Below are 26,655 nucleotides of genomic sequence, written 5' to 3' on the forward strand. Positions count from 1 at the left end.
TCGCTTCGCGAGCTCGGAGAAGGGATGAGGTCTCCCTGGCAACGGTGCAAGATGCTGTGCAGGACACGTCACTGTTCTGCTCCTCAGACACACAATATTATTTGCAGTGTTCACCATTCATTTTAACTCCAGGGAAGACCAGCAGACCAAGGAGGCTTCTGTGTTTCATGCACTGTTAGGCTGTCGGAGAGCTCTTCACAGCTGACACCTACCAGTCCTGTCCACAGCATCCATGAGTGGATAACCCTGTTTTTCCATGGAGAGCCAAAGCTTCCCATGGGACTGGCATTGTGATAGAAAACAGCGTTCAAACCAACTAATACACTGTCAACAAAGGCAGTTGGTTTGTGCATATAATGGGTCAATAAATAGGCAGTTCTGTCCATTGTCTTTAGCACTTTTTGAATTGACAAACCTCTGTAGAAAATGAGTTGGCGAAGCGTGAAAACAAACAAGCGTTATGGGTTTTTTTTTTCTTCCACTCTGAACACTTGTGTCACCTTGTAGACAGTTTGCCTCACAGCGCGAGAGAGAGCGAGAGGAGTTTGGAAATGAACAGGTCCAGATTGAGCTTTCCATTATCTCCCGCTTGATCAGTTCTCAAATTGCAATATTTCGCCAAGACAAATTTGTTCCGCCATGCTTTGCAGGTTTTTAGGTTGGATTGTTTCATTCTGTGCTGAAACGGGGGAAAAGTAATTTTATGGATTGTTTTACTCAATCATGTTATGCCGAAATGAGCCATTACTGACACTAATATGACAAAAAGCTCATTTTGACCATAAGAGCTCATATTTCCCAGCCTCAATGAAGCAAGTCATATTTACATGATAAAGACTTATTCATCAACTAGACCTCCTTATATGTACAGTCCCCTGCACGGCTTTAATCACATATAATGCAATATTGTGCCTCCAAGACACTACTGGCAGTGCACAGTCATCTCATTACTCCAAATACTGAACATTTTAATGGGTCACGACAGCAGCGGTTCCGTCCCTGCAAACAGGTAGAACAGTGTTCTGTTAGGTCACCATTTACACAGGAAAAATATCTCCTCTGACTCCCATTCTATATCTTGTCTGCCAAATAAAAAAAAAACAGGGAATAAAAGCTGGCTGGAGCCATATCAGAGCCAGATCTTGACCCCTAATGTCCTTGTGGAGTGACTGCAAGATGGACGGTACCTTTCAAAAGCCATCAATTCATTTCAGGGTGAGGCCAAAGCTAATTTCAACAGCCCGCAATGGATTCGCTGACGGATTACACAGAGCAGTGTTATAGCCGCACTCTGCTCCCATATGCCATTTGGCTTGTTTGTACTGCATTACTGATTCTTATTCAAATGTACTTTGCTAATTAGGCCCTACACTAATTATGGGCAATGATTGTGTTAACACAAACACGAAAATTGAGAATTGATAAATGCGGAGAGTGAACCACTGACTTCCAAAGTCATCTCATATTTATTCATGTTCCATTGTGGTTCACTGTACATCAGAGAGAGACAAGCAGCATTAGACACCGAGTGCCAAGAGCAAGAGACCATTAAGTCTTAAGAGGCTCGCAGAAGATGTCTGTAAAGAATAAAAAAGGGAGCGAAAGGGAGAATGTGAGAGAGAGCAAAGGAGCCGGAGAGAGCGAGAGAGAAAGGTAGGAGAAAGATAGACTGCAGTGTTCGATCAATATTCAAACTGCAAAATGAATTTGACTGGAGCGAGAACTTCTCATCAAATGGGAAAAGAAATTGGATATGAAAGATGACCTGCCATAAAATCCGATATCCTACAATGCCATCTGTCAGATAGCGGCCAGGGAATAATGACAACACCTAATGAAAGTTGAGCCCTGGTTCAACAGTGGTTTAAATCAGCTCGCCTGCCTGTGCTGACTCAGTGCTCTGTCCTCTGTCTAACCCAGCTGGGTGCCACAGAACAAAAGAGTGTGTGGGGGGGGGACATATGGCATTTTCCCAAACACAAACACACGATCGGGTCGTTTGATATGAAGAGTCTGACTAACAAGGACGTCAAAGGTCAGATTGCCCCTCACAAATGGCGGTCACTTTCAACAGTGTGGAAACTCCAACACTGGCCGTGTAGTTGACAGACAGCCTTCTGAAGTTCATCTCATAGATGCCATTAGTCTTGATCTTTTTATTCACAGCATAACATATCCTTTAACGAATGGAGTATTTACTCATGTTTTAATGATCATAGGATCATAGGATAGGATCTCTGAAACATGATAGTGAGATCCCAAAACAAACGTTGAAAGGGAACAGTTGGAATATCTTGGTGTTTTGGGGGACAGAAAGTTACTCAGTGGAGCATCAGGGGGCGGAGTTTGTAAACTACCGACACATTTAACAACTTCTTTGTATTGGTATTGTTAAGGACATGAAAACCAATATCAGCCTTTTTTCCTTTAGATCACAGTTTGCATCATTAATAAAAGACATGTTGCAACCCGAAACAAGTGTCCCAATAAGATGGATAATAAATTCTGAAATTCCAAATGGTCGGATTGCAATTTTCCCTATTTTATTTCTGGATCTATAAGCAGAACAAAATATGGTAGACTTTTTTTTTCAAATGATCTACCAATAAATGTTTTCATAAGCTAAAGCCAAAGCCATTCAAATACACCATTTCAGTACCCTAAGAGCTCCTTATTTCCATCTTTCTGACAGAATCTGGCAACCCATGAGAAGTGTCCAATATTTTAAGTTGATTTATTTTGACCGCTAATGGCCACAGTTCTGTGTACCAACCATTTTTTTATTTTTTACCCCAGTGAGCACACAAGTGAGAGAGATGACCACACATATTAAAAGCTTCTCTCTCCACCTCCTCTTCCTCGACGCACCCACCTCTGCTCCATTCTTTGTCAAACAGACAATTTAATATCTGATCCCATCCGAGATCCTCTCGATTTCCATTTCAATCGGAACCTACAACTCTCAGATGGAGGTGGGGAGGAGCAGACGTGAGTGGGACAAAAAAAATCTCAGGGAAGAAATGAAGCAGTATTAGACAGATTGTATGGGTGCAAGGTGACTAATGTCAGGGAAAAGGGAGCCTTATATCTTAGTGTCTCATTCAAATATATACTCTGCTGTTGTGCTGTCAGCCTAAATCATGGCTCACTGTTTTCTCTGGGCCAAAAGGGGAATTAACAATATTGAATCTGCAGTTGAATATTGAACAGCTCCTGGAGTTACTCTTGTCTGACCTAATGCCAACTTTGGAACAGCAATTACGGCCAGAACAGTGGAGGTGGATTTCAGAGAAGTTTGCAGAACATTTATTCCAAGAAAGTAGTTCAAACATTGGGACACCTTCACAGGATTATAGTCTTCAGTATTCCTCTTTTTGTGAACTGTAAAGTGAGGAGCACACACTAGTACTACTGCCCTGATAATATTTATGCCATCAGGGGCCAATGAATGTCCAGAAAACACCCTGGGGCTGCTGGAGGATGTATCTTGGTGCATGTCGTTTGCCACACTTTCATCAGGTGAAGACATTTCGACCTGCGATGCTGCCACATTTTCCTTTTGCCTGTGAGTATCTAAAAGTGGTTTCCTTGTTAAATATTCATGCTGCCCTTCTTTTTCCGGCTGGCTGAGATTTTTTTTTTTTTTAAGTGCATATCAGAGCTGTATTGGTGTTTAGATGGCGGGGTGTAAATGGAGGGTGAGGGCCGATAACAGCCGTGTCCGCTACATGAAACACCCAACTCAGATACATGCATCGTACATCAGCAGTGTGATGACTACGTCTGCTGTTTGTGTGGAGGAGAGCGGACAGAGCGAGAGGGGAGGACAAAATGGTGTGACAGCTCAGCGATCAGTCCTTAGTCAAGGAGTAAAATCGAATACCTCTTTGTCTTGTGTGTTCTTGCATTAACTTACCCAGCAGCCTCTTACTTAAAACTTGCACATCCTTGAGAATAACCTGCTTGTATTCAGTGCCATTATAATCTTCTGTTGAACTTACTTTGAATTGACAAAAGAAGCTTCACAGCTTGGACTAAGCAGAAATCATGTTTTAATCAAGGATGATATAAGGATCCCGCCCCCCCGTGAGTGTTTTTAAAGTTTACAGTAATGTTCTTCGAAATAGCTTAACTGCATGGTAATTGGAGGCTGTGCTAGCCAAGAGAAGGGGCACATTCTTTTTTTTTAATAAATCTTTTAGGTAAAAGCGAGCTTCAGTGTGGGCCTTTTCTTTTTATGCAAACAAGACAGAAGAGATATGTAGTGTGGTGTCAGCAAACTGCTTGTGGCTCTCTCCTTTGATTCCACTCTCGGAATTAAAAATTGCATTTCTTAAAATTCAATTCGCTGAGCAACGATAATGCAATATTAAGGACGTGAAACTGCCTGCCAGGTGACATGAAGCTCAAAGAGATGTTAAATGTGCACGAGGCACCAAAGTACTCGTGTAGACACAGAGAAAGCACTCGAGACATGTCAGGGACATAATGGACATCGATCGGGAGCCTCCCTAAACAAAAGGAAGTCGACGGGAGAAGAACAACTTGTTGATTTTTGTTTTTATCACAACAGTCAGAGGTACAAACTCAACAGTTAACCTTGAGCTATGAATGAAAACAAATCAACACCCGCATTAGCCATTATCAGTGTACGAGTCATTAACAATATTATTTTGGGCGTAGTAGGGGACAATAGGCCACGGGAGGTTTTAGGTGGAGGAATTAAACTCACAAATCACGTTCTATCTGCCATTTCTATTGGCACCACGTTAGCAATAAACACAAACTCATTATTGCAGTGCACTTCCTTGGCCTATAAATGTCTCCATCGCCGAGACAGGTAATAGTGTTGAGCAAAGCTTTACATCACTGTTCGGTGTGTGATTGGCCAGAAGGGAACACGTTCAGCATCTGTGTGTGTTTTCCACAAAAATGGCTAAAATGGTAGCTGCACTGGCTTGCAGGTTATTTGATTAGGGCTCCATGGGGACCAATAAGACCGCTACAGAGAACAGAGGGGGAGAGGGGGGAGAAGAAGAGTGTGCTGTTGATGTGAATGAACTACCAAAGGCAAATAATATTTACTGAAGGAATAGCTCAACATTAATCTATGAGTTTGACAAGACTCTCCGTTCTATTTGTCTCATCATGGAACTGTAGCTTAACTAAGCATGGGGAGCCAGCAAAGCATGTCAAAGGAGAGTAAAGGAAATAAAAATCAAAATAACACCAATATAGAGCTGCAACGATTATCCGATCACTAAATGAATCGAGGATTTGAGTGTTATTTCAATAATTACAGCAAGTTCTCAGCTTTTTCAGCTTCTTAAATGTGAATATTTTCTGGTTTCTTTAACAAATAAATAATTCAAACGCGAATCATTTTTGGTTTGTCGACAAAACAAGACATCCGAGAACATCCAGATTTGGTAAACAGCGGTCAACATTTTTTCTATATTTTATGACTTTTTTCAGACCAAATGTTGCAGAGGGGAAAATAGTCAACAGATGAATCCACTATGGAAATAGTCGTTAGGTGCAGCTCTATACCAGTATAAGTTTTGATTGAACATTTGATTGATTCATAGCAGCGTCTAGCATTGGTGCTTAGGCCACAAGGTCAGTCACATGTTCTCCCCGTGTGTGTAGGGGTTCTCTCGTGTGGGTGAATCCCAGCTGACATGGTGCAAAAGGCTGGGAATACACCCTGGACAGGTCGCCAGTCCATCACAGGGCCACATAGGAACAAACAACCATCCAATTTGTCTAATCCCCAAATGCTTTTGGACTGTGGGAGGAAACCCGGAGAAAACTAAGTCAAGTTACTGCGACTGAAAATAAAAGAAAAGAAAGGTGAAAAGCAATGCCCACTCTGTCTCTCACCTGTCACTTCCCCCTAGATTTACTGTAGCATCGTGAAGGGCCAAACAGGGGATGCAATTACTAGAATTGTTGCCTGACAGCTAGAAGGTTGCCAGTTCAGATCCCTGGTTGAAAGGGATCCACACTTTTCTGCGTGGAGTTCCCTACAAGTACTTCTGGCTTCCTCCCACAATCCTAAGACATGCAGTTCTGGATTTGGGTTAATCGGACACTCTAAATTCACCGTAGGTGTGAGAGGGAGAGAACTCACATTACTTGTGAATACTGAACTCATTTGACAATGTTTGAATGCAACAGACGAGGCAATCTCTGCAAGGCGGCAGCAAAAGAATCGAATATTTCACAATGTTTTAAACTATTCCATAAATTTACAAGAGTATATTACACTTTTACGATTAATTGTACATGACAGTGGTTTCCTAACACAGCCCACTATGTGGTATTTTCTTTTAAAAGGGGATCAAACATTAATAGATTTTTTTTTCTTCCTTTTTTTTTTTTCATTAATAGATTTTTTTCTCGCCACAAATGGAAAGCATCCAATCACTTAGCAAATAATCTCATCTTGTTGGGTCTTTGACCTTGAAACCAGAAATGAATACAAAGGCAAGTTTTATAATTCAAGTCCAGGTGGTGGGATGCCCCCAAAGTTGACTCCTACACTTTGGTGAGTCAACACAGAGACAGACCTCATATTCATGCTGAGAAGCAGAGACCTCAACCAACTCACTGACTTAAAGCACACTTGCCACATCAGAGCATCACACAGTCACTAATGAATGACAGCGCTAATTAGCCTCCTTTCTTTCTTGAGCCTCCCACTCCCTTAACACAGGATCACAGAATGAGGGTCGGTCATTCTCAGTGCGGAGGGCAGACTATTCACCAGAGAGCCCTTTACTGCCGAAATCACCAAGATGCCAGTGAGCAGCTTGTCTGATTAGCACTGATTACTCTCTAATTGGAGTTCTCCAAAACACGATGACCTCTGCTTTGTTGACTGATGGGATTAATCAGAGACTGACAGAATTAGAAATCCCAACTGGATTCATCCCGTCCTCATTATTTAGAGGCGGCAAAGCTCAGCCTCCTGCCCCTCGCCATCCCGCCTCCTTTCTTGTGAGATGGTGACGGCTCAGCAAATTATTTCAGATACTATTAATTTTCTTTGGCGATTGCTCTAAGACAGCAAAGGGAGGCTCAGCTTCCTCTGAAATGTCGTCAAATATATGTGCTGTGTCGTATTTACACTTCAATGCTCAACATGCGCTAAAAGGGATCGTCTCACATGAATTTCCTTTTCCCGTAAACACCCTCCGCATTAAAACCACTTGAAGCTCAGCTTCAACTGTTCCCTATGTGTGGTGAGCTCGACGCTGGGCTTCTGCATGATGATTGGAGGAACTGTCTGAAAGGGGGAACCAGTTTTTGATTGACAACGTTGCAGCAGAGCCCTTTCTGTCTCAGTCCTGCGCAGATTTTGCGAGGGAAGTCTGTAGACCAGGGGTGTCAAACTCAAATGATCTGGGGGCCAATGAGCATCTAGTCTGGTCAAGCGGGGGCCGACATAGAGGAAATAAAAGTGGAAAAAACAACTATTTAGTAGCCGGTGGGCAATATAAGATATTCATTATGATATTAGACAGAATTGCAAAGTAAAAGTGCTTGTTTTGATATAAAATGATTCACAATAAAAACATATTTATGAGGCACAAAAACGGAGAGTTTAATTGAAAATTTTGAAAATAATGACGAGGATAATTGTGATTAGAACAGCTTAAGTATATGTAATTTTATGTTGAGTGTAACACATTCAATAAACCAATGATAACAACCGAATGTCTTATTACTATTATAAATATATTGCCGCCAAATACATTTAGTCTTATATTCTGTCTCTATTCCATCACCTCGCACAGTGGTGGGCGGGCCGTATGTAATTGATTGGAGGGCCACATGGGGCGCCCGGGCCACCAGTTTGACACATGCTGTAGACTAATAGCTTTCAGTTTTACAAAATAATCGTGTGTCGTTGTTCTAGTTGTTCGCTTGCAGAATTTATGTATAAAAAACTGGCCGTGACAACGAGCTTCCTGTTTCACAGACCAGCAACCGCCACAAACATAGTGTGTGAGAACCCCATGTGAAACATGGCCATGGTGCTTTCCACCTTCTCTTGATTTTAAAGTTTTACCCTGTACTTACATCAGAAAAAAAAAGAAAGACAAGATGATGCTTTACATATAGATCTTGTGAAGATGCAGCAGGTTGATTAAGGCAAAGACACTTTAAACCTACAATCAGTAAGGGTATTTTAAATGACTACTTTACTGATTTTTCTCTCAGGGATCCCGTTTACATACACCATTACACCCATCAATAGGCAGACTCCATCCCAAATCTTGGCACAATCACAGACTTTTTTTCCAGGTTCCTCTGTTGTAAGTGATGAAAAGAATATTTAGAGATCTCTGGGATGAAATGGATTTGTCCTTGAGTAGGTTGAGCCTTTTAAACATGTGTCTATTGTCAAAAAAACACTGGATGTTACGGCTTTGATAGATTGACAGATTAGGTTAAAAATAGACAAAGTATCAGCAAAGTAGCTGATGACTAACTGAAGTACGGCCTGGGCAGGCAAAAGATGACAAGGGTTTTGAAACCAACAAACCTTTAATTGCGAGTGACCTGACAAGCACAACAACAGATGGCATGACAGGAATCCTCAGATGTGGAAAGAGACAACAGAGAGCACTAAGGACTGGAACAGTTACAAATGTAGACAGGTACAAAGACAGAAACACAGATGCAATGTCGGCTCTGACGTGACGAGCAGAAACCAGCCAGCAAGAGAGAGGACGGAACAGATGCTCGGGGATGGGGACTGGGCCCACAGACGAGTGTGTTGTCAATGCAATAAGGTTGACGGCAACATCACAGATTCCTCTTAAGAACCCGATCAGCTACGTGAGCCGACCCATGGGACGCGTAACAAGCAGCCAGTGCGGGCGTATGGCAGAGAAAGACCAAGTTTCTCATAATCTCGCTGACATCTGTCAGCCCTCTAAATTTGTACCACTCAGCCAATGCTATTCGCAAAATTGCCCCCGCAGATGTCACACATTATTGAGATTGTTTTAGTTTCCCCAGATTATTTAAAACTGCCGAGGAAATATGCTTCATCACTCTCTTGGCAAGAGTTAGCCTAGCCTGACACGACAGGCGGAATGAAAGCTAACCTGCAATCGCTTTTGATGACATATACATTTTTTACCAAATACCCTGTTTATGATGTTTACAATAACTCATATTAAATGGGGAGATCGCCAGTATAAGGAAAAAACACTATAAAACCTGTATAAATGTAGAAACCTCTGGTATTTAAGCAGTCTTTATTAAGAATATTAAGAAGGGTTACATCTCCTCTGTTATGGCTTCCCTTTCATATTTAACAAATTAGGATATAATACATGCTAATTTGTTAAATTAGGATGTATTTAACAAATTAGGATATAATACATGCTAATTTGTTAAATATGAAAGGGAAGCCTTGAAAACAGAATGAGTACAAGCTGGGACTGCTCGACTAACTGAATGTGAAGCTGAAAATGTTACATACTGCACTGTAATTGATCTTCATTTTATTAGTTTACTTACTTTTTTATTTGAGAACCCTCACATTCACCTTTAGGTTTTGTTCGTAGTAGGTGCAGCAATATTGAGAATGATTGTGTACATGTACGCGTCCTTCCTTCAGGAAATGATGGGCAATTAGCCACAGTGGAGTCTGTTCAGTCACTTAAATTTTACACAAATTCATGTTTTTTTTCGCATTTCTTTCCACTATCATTTGAAGGCTATCAAAAGAAAGAAATAATAAAAAAAAGGAACACATCATACAAGCCCTTGCTGAATACACTAGCCTCTGATAACCTGAAACAAACTGCCTCATCTCGTGTAGAAAACGACAGAGCCCCCATTACCATTGAAGACACTAAAACATTTAACTGACAGCTTCCAATTATACACCTATTGATTTCAGCAGATTTCTCTGTCATCCCCCTCACCTCCATCATACTTATCATGTGCAGCTGTCTTTGCCCTCTCTCGGATGACAAGATGGTTAGACTGAGCTGACTCACAGATCAAAATTTCATGTCCTGTTTCTTTGGAGAGTAAAAAAAAAAAAAAAAAAAAGGAAAAAAGACACACAGTGTGTGTGTGTGTGTGTGTGGACCAGCACAGTGTGTAGTACCAAAAGAGCCTGGCTGACAATAATTGCAACAAAGACTGGTAATGGCTCACAATTGCACTTGTACAATCTGTACTCTGTGATCAAAAAAGGCTCTGAAGGCTGTGGACACTTTTACAGCAGTGCTTAACTCTAGAATAGTACACACACACAGCTTTAACAAGGTTGAAGAACTAAACAAGGCTGCATGTCAATCCCCCCCATCAGTTATTGAGTGGCATATGCAATTCTTTTGATAAATTGCTTAATTTTCACACAAAAAATAATAATAAATGTAAAAGTGAAAGAGTATAATTATTCACTCTGGTGTGCTCCATCCAAATGTCCCCGATATTTCATTACCACAAATACACCACAGCTGACTAGGCTGCTGGTGACAGACTTGCACTTACAAGCAGAATGCCACCGACATAATTGGCTATGTAAAACTCCTGCTCTATTAGACGAGGGGAACACGGTGCCTGATAGCCTTCATCGCCACTGAAGCTTTTCATTAATCTCCATCCACAAGGTCAAGGAGTTGCCCTGTACAAGACAAATGAATTAAAGCTGTGCCACGAAGAAATGGACCCCGTGACCAAATGGAAGGGGGTGGCTCAGAGATTTTGTGAAAGGCCCCGTTATCTTTGTAAGTCGCAGTGTACACCTTGTCCATGTTACGTGCGGAGGTGTTCTGTTGTTGTTTTGAAGACAGAGATTTAAAATAGTAGTGTCTCACTTTTCAATATAAGCAATCAGTGCGTTTGCATGAATGTTAAAAGTCCGTTTTATTCAGTTTAGTCTTCATCGATTAAGAAAATGCAATTCATATTCCAATTACTTCTGCATGCGCTAAGTCGGACTGGAGTCGGACTTGGCGTTCTGCACATGCACCAAAATATCCGGAGGTAGTTGGAGACGACGTATAAACTGTCGGCAAGAGCGGATGCTACAGAGAAGACCCTTTTTTGGACTGATATACAGGACGTAAAAGTCAATAGGAAACTGACTCAATTCGCACTAGCTTATTGAGATATACAGCGCAACCTATGGAGGCGGAGTCAGACGTACCACAGCCAATAAATCGTTTTTTTCCCCCACATGTATAATCGGACTTGGCAAGTTGTCTTAGTCGGACTACGGCCTTTGCTCGATTTAACTGTGCATGTAAACGTGCTGACTGTTATATACAATCTATTGTCAAATTACTTCACACAATGCTGATTAAATCGATCAGTTCCACACCACTCTCTCTGTGTTTCTCAATTTTGCGGTGTTTAGATCTCATGTCACCTGACAGCATGCCGACACACAGGAAGTGATTTATTTTAATTTAAGTGAAAACACGTCAATTTTAACAAGTAATGTTGTTCACAGATGATGTCATGCTTCATGATGCTACAGTAAATCTTAATTCATTTCTGGTCGGTGTAATTAAGAAATGGCAGGTAGACTGGGCGACTTGTTTTGAGTCAGGACAGACGGAAGCAACATTGCAACTAAAAGTTAAAAGGAGTGCAACCGAAAACACAACAAAAGGACCCAGGAAAAGTTTCAGAAGTAAATTCTACAGCTCAAAAAACTGTTTTTTAGTAGTTTGATAGCAAGATAAATGCTTCAAACCCGCCCGCTCCGGTGCTGCAGCTGTATACACACAAATGTCCCCTCATTCAGGTCTGATAGTATTGCTTGTTTTCAAAAAAAATCTGCAGAAATTACGCACTGAAGCTTTAAAAAGACAAACACCTGCCTCTTCCTGATCTGACCCTGAAATAATTTCTCCCTTCCACTGAAGCAGACGTCCACTTAGATGTAAAGGTTAGCATCAGAGCGTGCATCTGCCAACACAAACAAATGAAAATGCATTTAGGACTGCATCACACTCGTTCATATCCCATGCAACCCTCACCCACACATGAAACAACCTCCCTGCTATTAGTGTTGCAGGCAGTGAGTGCAGACCTTCGCTTGATCATACCATAAATTAGTGCTTTCATAACCTTTGCTATTCTCATCGGCGCTCTTCAGTCGCGGGTGCACGTGGGTGTGCGAGACTGCAGGTGTGTGCCCTTTACGGAGAAGTATTTAATTAAGGTCTGCTAATGGCACAAGAGATGAGCTCATTCCAGCGGCCGAAAACCTCTAGTTTATCAATAGGTCTGGGTCAGCTGTGGGGCACTCACCTTTTCACGGAGACATTCGCTTATTACGGGGCTGCAATCAAATGTGCATTGGCTCACGATATGATGAGCTTGTATTCAATGGAATACACCCACTTCATTAATAAGTCGACTTCCATCTGCATATATAGATGTTTTTTTTTTTAGTTATTGCATCTTGTCATCGGAGAAAAAAAAGAAAGAAATCATAATAGCGCAGGATTATAGCCGCCACTGTCGAGGGGAGGGTTAATGACGGACATTTTGCTGGAGAACAGAATGAAAAACAAACACTCCGACCTCGGTGACATGTGTGAGCCCCCGAGAGACGGCGTTGCTCGCATCCGTGCTGCACCTGCAGGCACACATTTGTATAAGAACCTCATTCACGGACAAACAACAGGATCCTCATTTTGTCACACATGCACCGTCAGAATGCAGAGTGAAGAGGAACACAGCGATTATGAATCGGATAAGCATAACTAACTTTGTGTATCTTTAAATTGCCTGCCTTTTTTTATTTCTAATTCACTACTTTTATCTTTGTTTTGCTTTATAACTTTTACCTTCAGAGGAAAAAAAAACACTGTATTCACAAAGCTCCTCTTTTATTTGTCTTATTACTCATTATATTATAATTTAAAAGTTGTTCTGTGGAGTTTTCTCATTAATTGACTCACCAAAACAGATTGGTTTTATTCGTGCAGTCTCTTTGTCACTGGGGTCTGAGAAAATGTAATGAGCACATACATTGCGTTTCTGTTGAACAGGTTTTAGACATTTTAAATGTCTACTTTCTGCAGATCTTTCTGCAGCACAGCGATGACTCCAAACATACAGCCAAAGTCACATGGAGGCATCTTCAGTCAGAAGAAGAACAGGGAGACATCTGTGCTCCACAAAGCCCTGATCTCGACATCAGTGAGCCAGAAAAGGATCACTCTTGAAGACACAATGAGACAGACTGAATCCACAGAAGAACTGAGGATTTATGCTGACATAAATCCATCTGACAAGTACCTAACAACAAATGTAACACGCAGATCTGGTGGTGTTTTAAAGGTCAAGCCGGTCATGCCATATGATCTTTTGTTCATTTTATAGCATAGTCGATCGAATGTTGGTATGTGTGAACGTATAAATGTATAACTCAATGAATTCATCATTTTTTATTTTGTCTGTGCACCTGAATTTCATTGTATATTCTTTCAATGACAATAAAGTATCTAATCTAACCTAATTTAATCTAGTTATGTGCTTAAATGTTAATTTACACATGTGAATTTACCCACTGCGGGGCTAATAAAGGACCATCTTATCTTATCTTAGGTCTTAACCCTTTAACACCTAAGCCTCTTATTTTAACCATGTGTGCTTTTGCTTTTGCCTCATTTTTCCTGAAAAACTTGTAATATCTGGCAGTTATTTACAATTAACTCCATGTTAAAATAGTGTATTAACAATTTAAAATGGAGAAAAAAACTGTAGTTGTAGACGAACACTGAGTTTTGTGTGTTAAATTTGAAATTTGTTTGAGTTTTTCAGAAACCGTTGGAATTTTTCCGATAGCACAAACCGCCGCATAATTACGTTAATGCAAATTGCACTTCAAAACGCGTCGTCTACGATATGCTCGTCGTTAAAGGGTTAATTATTTGATTCTTACCTAGCACTGAATTTAAAATACTGTACATATTTTAAAACCTGCACATGCTTAAACATAATACAAAGAAAGTAGATGTTTTAGGGCTTTAAGATTAAGAGACATTTACTGGCAGATTTAAGGTATGAAAAGACCTGTAAGTAACTTTCCAGTCCGCGAAATTAGGTGCATAATGACTTGCATGAGTTTCAGAAAAGCTTTGAACTTGTTTATAATGCAGAAGTCAATTTAAAAAAATAGTTTACACAGTGGGAAGACGCATTTTTTGGGAGCTCTGCCTTTGTTGGCAACAAAAGCCACAATATCTCACCCTCTGTTGCTTCAAATTAGTTTTTTTATTTTTTAATCTGTGCCCCCTCCCAACTTTATCAAAATGCATTAATAAAACTCAAGTAGTTATTTAACAGCCTTGCCTGAACAATTAAGATAAGGACGTATTTTAAACATAGCAGTGAAGATGCCTTTTTTTGGATGCTAGGTGTCCAAGGCAAGAAAATCGAAGGTGGCGCTTGGCAGCCGTTCCATTTCACATGCACTACACTTTGTATGTGTTCAACATTATTTGTTCTCCTGCAACTGCTTTTGGCACATGTGAAGCTCGGCGCCCCACTGCTTGAAATAATTACAAGAGAGTATGTGTGTGTGTGTGTTAGTGCCCAGTGGGAGGGCCCAGGGTTCCATGTTTGCCTGGAGAACTTGTGAGAAAAGTGACAGTTATTGCACAACATGCTCCCATCAAAAGGAGTAAAAGAACATAAATAAATAATGTTGATCGTGCACAAGCAGGCGCATTATTTTGCACGTGACAAACATGCAAATCTCCTGTACGTTGTTCGATTTCCTTTTTGTATGACATACTGCCATTTTACCCCCCACGCCATTTAAAACACACTTTATTGAGCCACAGACGTAGTAACTCACACATTATTGGCTATACTAAACAATTTCTCTTTGGAAAAATTAATCATTTTGATTAGACAGACTGTGGAGTTGCTAAATATTGACTGAGCTGAGATGAATAATTATCTGTCACTGGTTTATTACCTCCTATATTACAGCGCGGCCCCTTAGCCGCACAACGCTCGACTTAACAGCTGCAGCCTCAAAAAGACATTTCACATAGTATGTCGAGCTCACCGAGTGGAAACTCCCTCTGAGCTCCTGGCAACTCTGGGTTTTGTCACGACAATCGGCGGTAATGTCACACCTCAGTGTGCGACTGTGCCTCCATTCCTCGCACACTGGCTGGATGCCCTGCAGTGGTTTAAGAACACCACTGGGCCAAGTTACCATGTCCTGGTGAATGACACTTCTGTGCAAGGTGACTTGCGTTTTTGCTCTGCTGCAAATGGTGCTCCTTCACCTTAGATTGATAGCAGTAGGTGTTTCTGTGTGATCATGTGATCTGCTCATGGCTTTGCCTTAAAGAGACTCTCTCTCTCTCAGTTGTTGAGCAGTCTGAGGAGGACAAAAATAAAACAGCAGCCCCGTGTCACGACACCCGCGGCTTTGATTTGATCACGTGGGAAAACGGAATTAAGCACCGATTACACAAAAGTACACAAAAGGTGTGTGTGAGGTGCATAAAGAAGGAAGAGTGCTGGATTCAATTAGCGTGTCCTGTTTAAACTGCGTGCCATTCACCCAACTCCTTAAACAGCAAGGCATCGTGAAATGACACCTGCAATCTACCTCAGACAGCGACAAATGTGCTGCTTCACTTAAGCCTTTTTACTCTATTTTGTATAATTTACTTCAGTCCGGTGAGTGAACAATTTGAAGGCGCCGATAAAATATATAATTATGCAGAAATGGAGAATAGTGAGCACTGACCCAAGTTGCACAAAGTAAGGTTTGCTAAAAACGTCCATCACATCTTAATATTCTGCCAAAAATTGAAACCGATGAGAAAAAAGAAAATGAGTTTACCCAGGTTCTTGGGTTGCCACTTATGCTGTTTAGAGTCATTTGACCCAGCAGTGAACGCTGCCTAAACACATTCTCGCCAGTCACAAACCCATTTAAAGCCAGGATTAAACAGGTTTTTTCTGACTCAAGCAGAGGGAAAGCACCCTTATAATCACAGCTGTTTAGTGCGACATCAGTGCTCCACTTACCCCCCGCGCTGCATAGGCCAGTTGCGACTGTAGCCTCTGTTTGGCCGATGTTTCTCACACAGGCAGGAAGTTATCGTCATCATTTTCCCACTCCATGCTACGCTGAGCTGGCCGGCGATTTCCACTCCCTCCGGGTAAATCGTCTCCACTTTTCGCCTGCAATATAATAGGTGAGGTGTGAGAGCAGCAGTGCATAATCACCTTTGAAAAAGCCTAAGACTGCACTAGCACTAGCACTTTCGAGCCACTCGGCACTCAAATGCTTGTTCTTATAAAAGACACGCATTACCAAAGGCAAGTCTGCGGCCTGGCTGTTAGTTTGCAAATTCTTTTATCATATACTGAAGGGGCGGAGCCCAGAAATCTATAACAAGTGGAAGTTCACCTGTACCAGCCATTTTTCCTAAACAAAGAAGCTGCATGACACATAAAAGCTGTGTACATTTATATTTGATGTTGATGCTAAAAAATGTTGATTCATATTTGTGTATATTATCTTTCCCATACATAAACCAGCTTAACACATGTTTGGACTGGAACACTCCTCGCTCACCGACTTAATTTAAGAGCGACCCTTAAACCGTCAGAAGAAAGCAACGATCTTAACAGGCACAGGTATTATAAAAATCGTACACATCAGAAGAGGTTATTCTACACCGAGAACCTGATTTCAACATCAGCCGTAATCAAAAGTAATCAATTGAATCACTTTGAATTCTTCTCGTGCATTTTTCTCTTGCAAGCGAGTTGAAAGCAATGTACGAAAATAGAGAAAGTGAAAATGTAGTTATGCCTTACAAATGAACACGCACAGCCAAGAGCACATTTGGTACACACAGACTCATACAGAAGAGAACAGCCATTATCTGGAGAATAAAAACAGCACTATTTTGGCATCAGCTCCAAGCACTAGAAGATAACACTGGAAATTAGAGCGTATAAAAGCCTCCCCAGTGGGAGCACCATCAACGTGTTCACTGGTAAATGTCTGTGTGTGCCCATGTATGATAACACTGTATGTGTGTACAGTGCACACTTGCCCAAACAGGTGCGTGTGATGTGGAGTGCGTGTGGCTTAAGTGGGAGAGTGCAAGCATCTGGAGAATTATCCCGAATCAACTCCTCCTTTCCTGCTCAGTCCGCTTTCTATCCCTCTCGGTCTCGTCTACTCTTCACTCCTGCTCTCCTTTCTCGTGACTTGATTCGAGGCGGAACTCAATTCCTCAATTCCACACCCTGAGTGCTGTTGATAAGGGTCCCGCTCGCTGCAGTCGGGCCCCAGAGAAGGAGACAATGTGCCCGCAGAATGGCAGAAAATCGAATTCCTCAAGACAATGCGGTCCATTTTGTGGAGTTAGGCTGGATGAAAGGCCAATATTTAGCCAGCCACTGTTTCAGCCACCATATCCCTGCTTCTCAGTGTCGACTACAAAAAAATTTAAGCTTTAAGTGTTTTCCTTTCCATTTTTATGTAAATTGCTGTATGAATGACTGACAAATGCATAATACACACACACATACACACACACAGAGGAATGGAACATGAATTAATAATAATTACTGAGGATTACACTTGTTTTCAAGCTTACCTTTTTTGGATATCTCATAATATATCTCATAATATTACAATATCACATTATTTTCATAAACATTTCAGTTAATCTGTGTCTTTTTCTTTGGCTGGAAAAAAACAGACTCTGCAAAGTGTGTTGTAAATACATTAAATGTTGCTAATTGATAACACGAGCGGGCTTAATGCGGGATGATAATGAGCGCAAATGCGATGTTACAGTGGGGAACTAGCCCATGTGTGGCCGCTGAAGCAGACCAACATTAGTTCCAGTTATTCCTCATTAACTAAATGTCCCATTGATTCCTCCAACGGTGCGGTAAATAGAACAGACCTCAGTCAATGACCTGCCTGCAAACAATGTGTGCGACATCACCGCGACAAAGTAATGCACCTCTTCTTCACACAGACTCAGGACCCAAACATGTCGATTCGCACATTTCTGCTCGGGGCGGGTCGATTCTGATCCTGAGAATGTGCGGCAGGTGTCCCTGCTCCGTCACTGCAACTCTCTGTACGACAAACACAATCCTGTAAGTGTCCACTGTGATAGGATGTGCCATGTGATGTGTTCCTGCAGTACTGAGGTGACACTGTGCATCAGACAAACGACCTCTTCAGAGGTGTTGATGCCTCCAGGCCAGATGGCATTGTGATATGCCCCGCTTCTTTGTCCAGGTCTCATAGTGAGTTTGTCCTGAGCTGCTACTGGATTAGCGGATCATTTTTCTGGTCATGAAGTTCGGCAGAACTCTAGCATTGTGCTGAAAAGACCCTTTGATGAAATGAATGAACTGTTCATAAACAACACCTTCCGCAACCTGCCTAAAACGGCCTGTAGACTGATTTATATGAATTGTGGAGTGGGGTTTTCTGCAAAAATCTGAAGGACGGATTATGTGTGCTCCAGTATGCCTCAGGTCAACATTAGTGGCCGACCACCGTTATGGAAGCAGTCAGAAGCAAGCATAGGAATGGAATCCGCAAATATCGACAAGCGGCCGGCTCGCAGCACAACACAGACTCCAACAGAACACTTTTAAAAAGTAAAACACAGTTTCAGCCCATTCAGCCCACTGGGCCAAAACAGGACAGTGATCAACACCGAGCGAGGACTAATAGGATGTTGTTTAGTTACTGAATCAGTGTGCATCTTGTCTGCGGTCTCTGTCATCGATCTGGCCAGAGTTCAGGACGCTCGCTCGTGGCTGTCAGTGAGTGCAGGTACTGTGATGAGGCTGCAGTTCAGTTAAGGCCACACAGGAACAACCGGTTTTGGAACTTATGTCGAGCCCCTTTGAAAAGCTGATTTTAGTTTTTACTGACAATTTTTTTACAAACAGGCAAGTTTAACGAGAAGTGACTTCATTTCCACCTGCTCTTCAGCAAAACTAAAAAAATCACCACACAACAAAATGTGCCCAGAGATGCGGATTCATTTTTACAGTAAAACGTTTGAATGCGATTCAGAGAGAAAAGAAAATGAGTCAACATGGGGGTAAAAAAGAAACTGAGGAAGTGTGAGTAAGAAAGAGAAAGCACAACCCCTCATTTCCTTGTCAAAGTTTTCCGACAGTGTGACGCACAAGGAGAGACAGTTCAATTGAATTAAGAATGTCTTTTCATTTCCTTCCGATCGGCTGCTCCTCCTCCTCCTCCACAAACTCCTTCTTCTTCAGCCGTTTCCCCCTATAAGAGGCACAGCTGAGAAAGCCCCGCAATGGTGTGTTTTAATGGCCCTTAGACCTGCTGAGATCTACACAGGCCTGTTCTTCATGCGTTTCCGCTGCCTGTGTTTCATGCATGCTTTTCTGACGACGTCCCGCGGAGCGATGGGAGGAGAGCAAGATGAAAATGGAGATGGACAGAGAGACAAACAGAGGCTGTCTTCACATTTCTGGCTTCACATGAAAGAGACTCACAAGCAGAGACAATCGAGAAATGTTTCATATTTCATGTGAATCACTGTGTTGCTCTTTCTCTTCTGCCGTTTCTCTTCCTTGTGCTGTTTATTTGTTGCACCAGAATCATTTGAGATGAGATGGAGGGAGGCGAGGAGGAGCCAACACTGATTTGATGGCATATGTGTTTTAGGCGGACCAACATGCGGGACAGGTTTTATTGGCATTGATTGGAGCATTATACTGTGCATTGTTGCAAGATTATTACATTAGCTGGGCTGGCTTAATCACATTAGGAATACTAAAGAAAAGAATGGGTTTTGTCATATCCTTGCTGATACACACATCATAGCCTTGGTCTTTCTGCTCACTTGGTTTATTTGGCAGTAGCCCAGGCAGCTATAGGAATTGTGGGACGTTTGCTGACCTTACTGACAAGAGGACTTGTATTTCTTTAAAAGGGAAAAAGCTACTTTTACGGGTGATGATTTATGTTTTTCTTTTCCCTCCTCGATGACTTCAGAAATCTACCCCAGAGGATTCGAGTTCCTACCTATTGTTTGCATCGTTTGGAGATGACATGTCTTTGTTCTCTAAAACAATGAAAGTAGATCAGTTGAAAAATTCAACATCTGTGGTGGTGAAACCTAACTGTTTGTAGCTGCTGCTGAGTTTCCCTCAAAAAGGTCACCTGACTCTGCCAAAGGAAGCAATGCCAAAGGCCCTGGTTTACTTCCGCACACATGCCGCACACGTCAAAGCGTGTGTCGTATTGCGCTGACCCTGGTATACTCGTGCGTCAGGGGCGGTAGAGGTCTGGACGCAGGGAATAGGACGCATTCGTGTGTCGCCAGGTCGAGGCTCGGGCGACTGTCCTTGGTGACTACTTGTGGAAGTATACCAGGGCCTTAAGACGGAGAGACATACCCCGGCCCAAGCCTTCTACAGCTCTTTGCCCCATTTTCTGCTTGATGCAGGCATCCTAAATAGGAAGGAAAATCCATTCCTTGTTGTTGTCTCTAAAAATCTGTATTCTTTAGAACCCATCTCAGGCTGAGTTCTATGTAATTCACCCCCTGCAGGCAGTCTACTGCCCTTCACCCCTGCCAGGGGGCAACTCAGACCATGCACTGAAACTCTAAAAGCTGGCATCTCTATGGGAGTCCGTGCCTTTCCCATTTGCTCCCAGGACCACAAGCTTTTAACGTACTTCCATGCTTTCGTTTTTTTTCATTTAGACACACAAATAATTACAGCAGCCACACTGCCCGCATGAGACTGCTGTGAGTGAGACCATGAGCGAGTAGCGGGAGCTATTTTGTAAAAGCACTCAAGCATTTCATTTTCCTGATATATTCTCTTTTTTTTCCGACAAAGCTTTATTGGGAAAAACTGAAGAGCCCTGGCATTTAGTTTAACACAAAGGCGCATTTAGAGTATTTAAAGGTATACATTATAGAAATTTCAAAGGCAAATCCGAGATAAAACATTGCAGCTCTACAGCACATATGACCAAAAGAGATGCGTCACAAGAGTAGATCAGTAATGCAACATCACACACTCTAATGAGGCCCCTGCTTAACTCTATTTGTTGCAATCCGAGTCTGCATCTCTCTCACTTTATCTGTGGATATAGCCAATAATCAGCATACAGACTTCTAACACTTGGAGAGACATGCAGTGTGCTGCCAGGACAACACCAGTTCACCAGGGGCTGCTGCACCTCCTAGCTGCCCTCATTAGTGCCCGAGTGAATACTGATGCACTGCATGTGCCTGTCTCCATGTTCATTACAACCAAGGTACACCACTGTCAATTACAGCGGATACACGTAATTAAAAAAAAAAGAAGAAGAAAGAAATCAGACTCAACCTGGACCACACAGCTGGATCAAAAATGGGTTTTGTGGTAAAACACAAATCACTCTATAGCAAAAGCTTTACACTTCACAGAATTCACAATTCAACTGCACAGTGAGGAGTAATTATACGGAAGACAAACAATTCACAGTGCATAAACCTCACAAAATCCTCTACAGGTTTGGAAAGTCTCACCATGGGCACGAACATAAAGCCCCCAAGGCTTGTCCAAACTGCTACACACACACACACACACACACACACACACACACACTGAAAGCCCATGGTTCTCTCCTCAGCAGTCAGAGCATTTGAAAAAGGCTCATTCTCTACTGTGATAATTACCCATGCTACTCTCCGATGGCACATTTGCATAATCATCATCAGCTATTCATGGAGGACACACAAAAGATTATAATGAGGCAACAGAGAAACAAGAAGCATTTCAGGGAGCCATTGAAGAATTGCACTGAGAGGGCAGTCACTATTGCCCGATTCTGCCACCAAACAGGAAGAGAAAAAGGTAATGATCATCCGTTCAGAGCAAAGTAGAATGCTAAATGCTTCAGCCAATGAGTGCCCAAGTATTAATGTTGCATAACTTGGCATATGTAGGTTGCTGAGATGCTATATTTCCAGAGAGTTGGCGGAGAAGTGAGCAAGTGGGAAGCGTCATCCTCAACATAATTGCTGCTGCAACACTTATAGGTGAGAGCAGCAGGTGCTTTGAGATATACTGTACCTGCCTTTATATGAACTGTTATTTCTTCAAACTGTGCGGTGCACATTAAAGCATGAGTGTCTGAGCAAAGTAGCAGATATGAGGTACCCTGTATTTTATTACATGCTGTTAATTAGCATAAATTATTTTTAAGGTTATGCGTGAAGTGCCACAAGGTTCAGTGCTTGGACATTTGCGGTTCATTAATGACATCGTTTCCAAGTCATTGAAATGCATTATATTTGCTGATACTACTGTATTTTCTTTTTAGCGGGATAACTCCATTATATTTGGAAACCAGGAATTTAACTTTTAAAGTAAAATCAATATTGACATTGATTAACCACGCCAAAGGCACATAGAAATCCCCCATACATGAACTACTGTGTAAAGGTTTGGGGGAAACACATGAGAATAACACCAATTCTATTTTCTTTCTACAAAAGCAACATGAATGGAGAGAGACAAAGAAAAAGTGTTTGCATTAATGTTCTTTTTTTCTACTGAAAATAACCCAAAATACACCAATCAATCAATCAATTCTGAATATGATCACTTATCCAATTTGTTCAAATAGTGCACTCGATTTTCCTACGGTGCTCAGACTCATAAATGCACTGTTATAATCAGTAATAATTACAGTTAATTCCAGGTTCCATGGAGGATGTGAGCATTTTGTAAACGAGGATATTTTTGCTTGCCTGCTCAGCAGCTGTGTGCCGTGGCTCAGGTGCGCTGCGGCCTCTCGAGGCAGACGAGATCTTATTCAGGATTTTCAGAAAAAAGGTTTAGTGCGACTTTGCGGTTGACTTGATTTAATGATACAGACATGTGCAAGAACAACAGGGACAGCTGTGCAAATTCAATTTAGTTTCTTTTTTAGATTGGACTCTTCAAACAAGAAGACCATTTCAGTGCCAGGACACAACTAGCTTTAGACTTCTCATACTTCTTATAGGACTGTATGTAACTGTGTCATTAGAGCTGAATGTGCCATTAGTCACCGTTTGGTTATACCATTGTTAATTAACGATGCAGAGCTGAAATGCCAATTCAACAGATACTGGGCAGGACATGCATGTTTGTGTTTGTTTGAACTTTGTGTGGCTCCAATGCTGCATTGATTTTCTACCTCTCTTACATAGAACACAGGTAAAGAAAAAAGAAGCATTTGTTGCTGCTCATGATTCCTTTCACAATGTCCTGATTCGGGGGGAATTTGTAACTTTGGGTCTTTGTAACTTCACTCAGAGAAGCAGTCGTGTTGCTCCAGGTCAAACTCCCTCTTCAAAGGGATGCTGGTAAAACTATTTTTGTTAGTCTCAATGGAGGGCAAAAAAAAAAATCATTGATCATTCTATGCAGTGTTTTTGGGACACACACAAATCTTCTATAGAGCCGTTTTCACAGCCAGGGATTACTCAACTAGAAAATGCATGTGTGCTCATCAAAGGGAATGGCATGAGCACTGATCAACGAGCCTTACAACCTTCCACCAGGAATTGTTCAAAATAAATGTATCTCTCCTTTGAAGTGAAAGTTCTTTATTTATGGGAGTCTTTATTCCCCCCCCCGGTTCTGATTGGTTAAGGTTAAGGTAGAAAGCCAGTCAGAGTCAACGTAGATGAGGCACAGACCTGGAAAAACTACTGAATGGTTAAAAAGCATCAGAGTACAACATGTGCTTAAATCTAATTCAGGAAATGACTCATAACGTGTACATTGACTTAAACATTAATGTTAAACTAATGACAGAGATCGCAAATCAATAATTCAGGTAATGTTCATGTACGCTTGCTAAGTTAAGAACATTAGCCTTTCACATGCACGATATATACACCGCCCACATTAACTCATAAAGTAAGTTAAACCATGCAAATCGTTGCGAAGCAAATGCACGCAGCTCTGTGAAAGTGCTGCCCCTCTCTCCCCTAACCTGATAAATCCACGTTGAAGAAAGGCGTGTGTCCTTTAACTGACTGGTAAGATTAACAAGCAGATTATGCATTCAGCCATCAAGCTGGATGTGGGTAACATCTGCCCACTGTGCTGTGCAGTCGGCTACCTATTATGCGAGGCGCTCGCAGATCAGACCAACCTGCAGGGAAAAGAGGGGGGAGTTCCATCCCCGAGCCTCTCATACCCTCAAAACAAGCTCCACTTTCGCTTCCCCCGCACTCCTTCCCCTTCCTCTTTCTCCCCCTTTGTGCAGCTCCTTCACTTCACACAAACTCCCCAATGAAGGGACTTGTCATCTGTACACCTCCTCTGTGTCATGTTCTTTTCCTTCCTCCTCCTCCTCCTCTCCCCGCCCCCTCCCTATACTCTCTGTAACTTTCACTTGCTCTGCCTCATCTTTCCGGGAGTCTGTCCACTGTGACAGTGCTGCCTCCTCCTCTGGATGCCGCTGGCTTGACAGGGAGCAGGGAGGCTGAGAAAACACACAGAGACCCTCTTGCACTCTTGCCAAGATAGGTGAGGGGGGCTGGGGCGTGGGGTGTGCAGAAAACGAGATCTGACAGAAGGGGGGGAAGGAGGGAGATATATTGAGACAGAGTAAGAAAGGGAGGGAACTTAAAAGATTTAGGGTTGGGGGATGAAAAAAACTGCAGAGAGAGAAAAGAGTCAGGTTAGTCCCAAAGAGACAAAGTGGGAGAGAAAAGAGAGCGATACACAAAGATAGAATGATTAAGAAAAGGAGATAAAGAAGGGAGCAGAGAGCAGAGACAGTGGGGATATAAAAAAACATCCTCAGGCAATATTCCTCACCCTCAGCTCTCTCACGGTGAACAGACAAAAACTTAGCTTTTATGCTGTAAACTTTGCTGCGTTGTCGACAGGGCTTAGGAGTGAGTGCGGCGCGGCGAGGACGAGGAATACAAATGTTAGCTCTCCTTTGACTGCAAAACATGCGGATTAGGGTCGGGCATTAAGTTGTTACTTGTGACGTGTGATCATTCTGACAAGGGCATGGATCAACCCTAAAGACGGAGAGGAGGCAATTCATGGTCACGCTGACCTGCTGGTAATATCTCCTTAACGTTTTCACCTTTCAACATTTAAAATGGAGCGCACTCTTTTTTAAAAAAAGAATAGGTGAGATTAATTATCTGTGCGGATGAACAGCTTCTGCCTAATTACCGTTTAGCAAACATGAATTGGGTTAGCTCCAAAACCAAGTGTTAGCAGGTCACACTGTAGCCCCTGTATCTGTAACACATATCTGCTCAGCCAGCCATATGGCAGCAACTCAACGCATTTAGGCAGGTAGACGTGGTCTGCTGAATGTCAAACTGAATGTGGCATAATTGTTGATAGCAGCTGATCTACCGGGCAATCACACACAACTGTATCTAAACCTTTCAGAGAATGAAAAGCAGAAAATATGAATATGAGTGGTTGTGTTTCATTATTACAGTTTTTCGCAAATTAAAGGTGCCATTTCTAAAATTCCGACAATTGCTACTTGCAGGTGTTTTCGTTGGAGAGTGTTTTGCATAAAACTATGCATAAATTATGAGCTGTAATTCTTGCGACGCCCCATTTTTCCTCAAAAAATCTCATCCCACGAGACTCCACTTTGAGGAAGATGGCCAAAAGCTTTTTCATCTCGATTGCCAGTACTGTGGTTGCTATGATTGTTTTCAAGAGGAAGAAATGGGAGGCAGCGGGTGAACTACATACAATGCCATCTTATCTCAAGTAAACTGGTAGCCCCCTCCCCCTATGTCATGTCCGATGACGTGTAAATGCGAATTATGATGCACCCTCCCGTGCACATCACGCACGATGCGAAGAAACTAATAAATTATGAGGACACGGCGTAAGAACTGATCCCGCGCTGCAACAAATCGCGTTTTACACAGATTACCAGGAATTCTTTTCCCCAGGTAAGTATCTTCCTAGTCATAAAAGTTCCTGCAAATGGGACTACTTGTGACAGAGAATGAGAATGAAAACCTTGACAGGTGCAGCAACAGTCTCTGAAGGGGTGGGGCTTAGGCCAATTAGCATTGCGATTGACTTTAGAAACAAGTTTTTGCTGTGAAGACGCCGTCTCACTTCAGATTAAAAAAAAAAACAAAAAAAAACCCCTGCATATTGATAACCAACTGCTTCTTTGACCACAGTTGGAGATTGAGCTTCAGGCTGTGGAGTGTGCGTGTGTGTGTAGGAGGTTCACAGAGGTGTGTGGGTGCAACTGAAACATTTTTGACTGCTTTTGAAGAACAAGGCCTGTCGATAACATGACACGCCTTACACTTGCTCATCCTTTGGCTTCCCTTCACTCTCTTTTCTTCTGTCACCGTGATGGAGTAAATTGGCCCGCCACACAACAGCCAGATAGTCTTCTAATGTGAAGTAGGTCATCACATACGGCGGCATAATGACTCACTGCAGATCCTGCAGGTTGGCTCAGAGCATTTGTCCATTATATCTGTGGAGATGTCAGTTTGCATGCAATATAAAGATTATGTAAATTGGCAAAGCACACGCGACGTATGTTCATTTACATAGGATGAGATATTTTTAGAGCTTCCAACATGAAAT

At 42.1% G+C, this 26,655-nt stretch overlaps 1 long non-coding RNA gene across 1 annotated transcript in view; it reads right to left on the reverse strand.

Annotated features, from left to right (window-relative positions):
* Positions 1-16,059: 16,059 nt before the first annotated feature.
* Positions 16,060-26,655, reverse strand: part of LOC131457135 (uncharacterized) — a 160,633-nt gene continuing 150,037 nt past the window's right edge. Inside the window, exon 6 of the long non-coding RNA XR_009239985.1 lies at positions 16,060-16,209. This is a non-coding gene — a long non-coding RNA (uncharacterized LOC131457135). The remainder of the gene's footprint in view (positions 16,210-26,655) is intronic.

Source organism: Solea solea, chromosome 3 (assembly GCF_958295425.1).
Source record: "Solea solea chromosome 3, fSolSol10.1, whole genome shotgun sequence".
NCBI classification, from domain to species: domain Eukaryota; kingdom Metazoa; phylum Chordata; class Actinopteri; order Pleuronectiformes; family Soleidae; genus Solea; species Solea solea.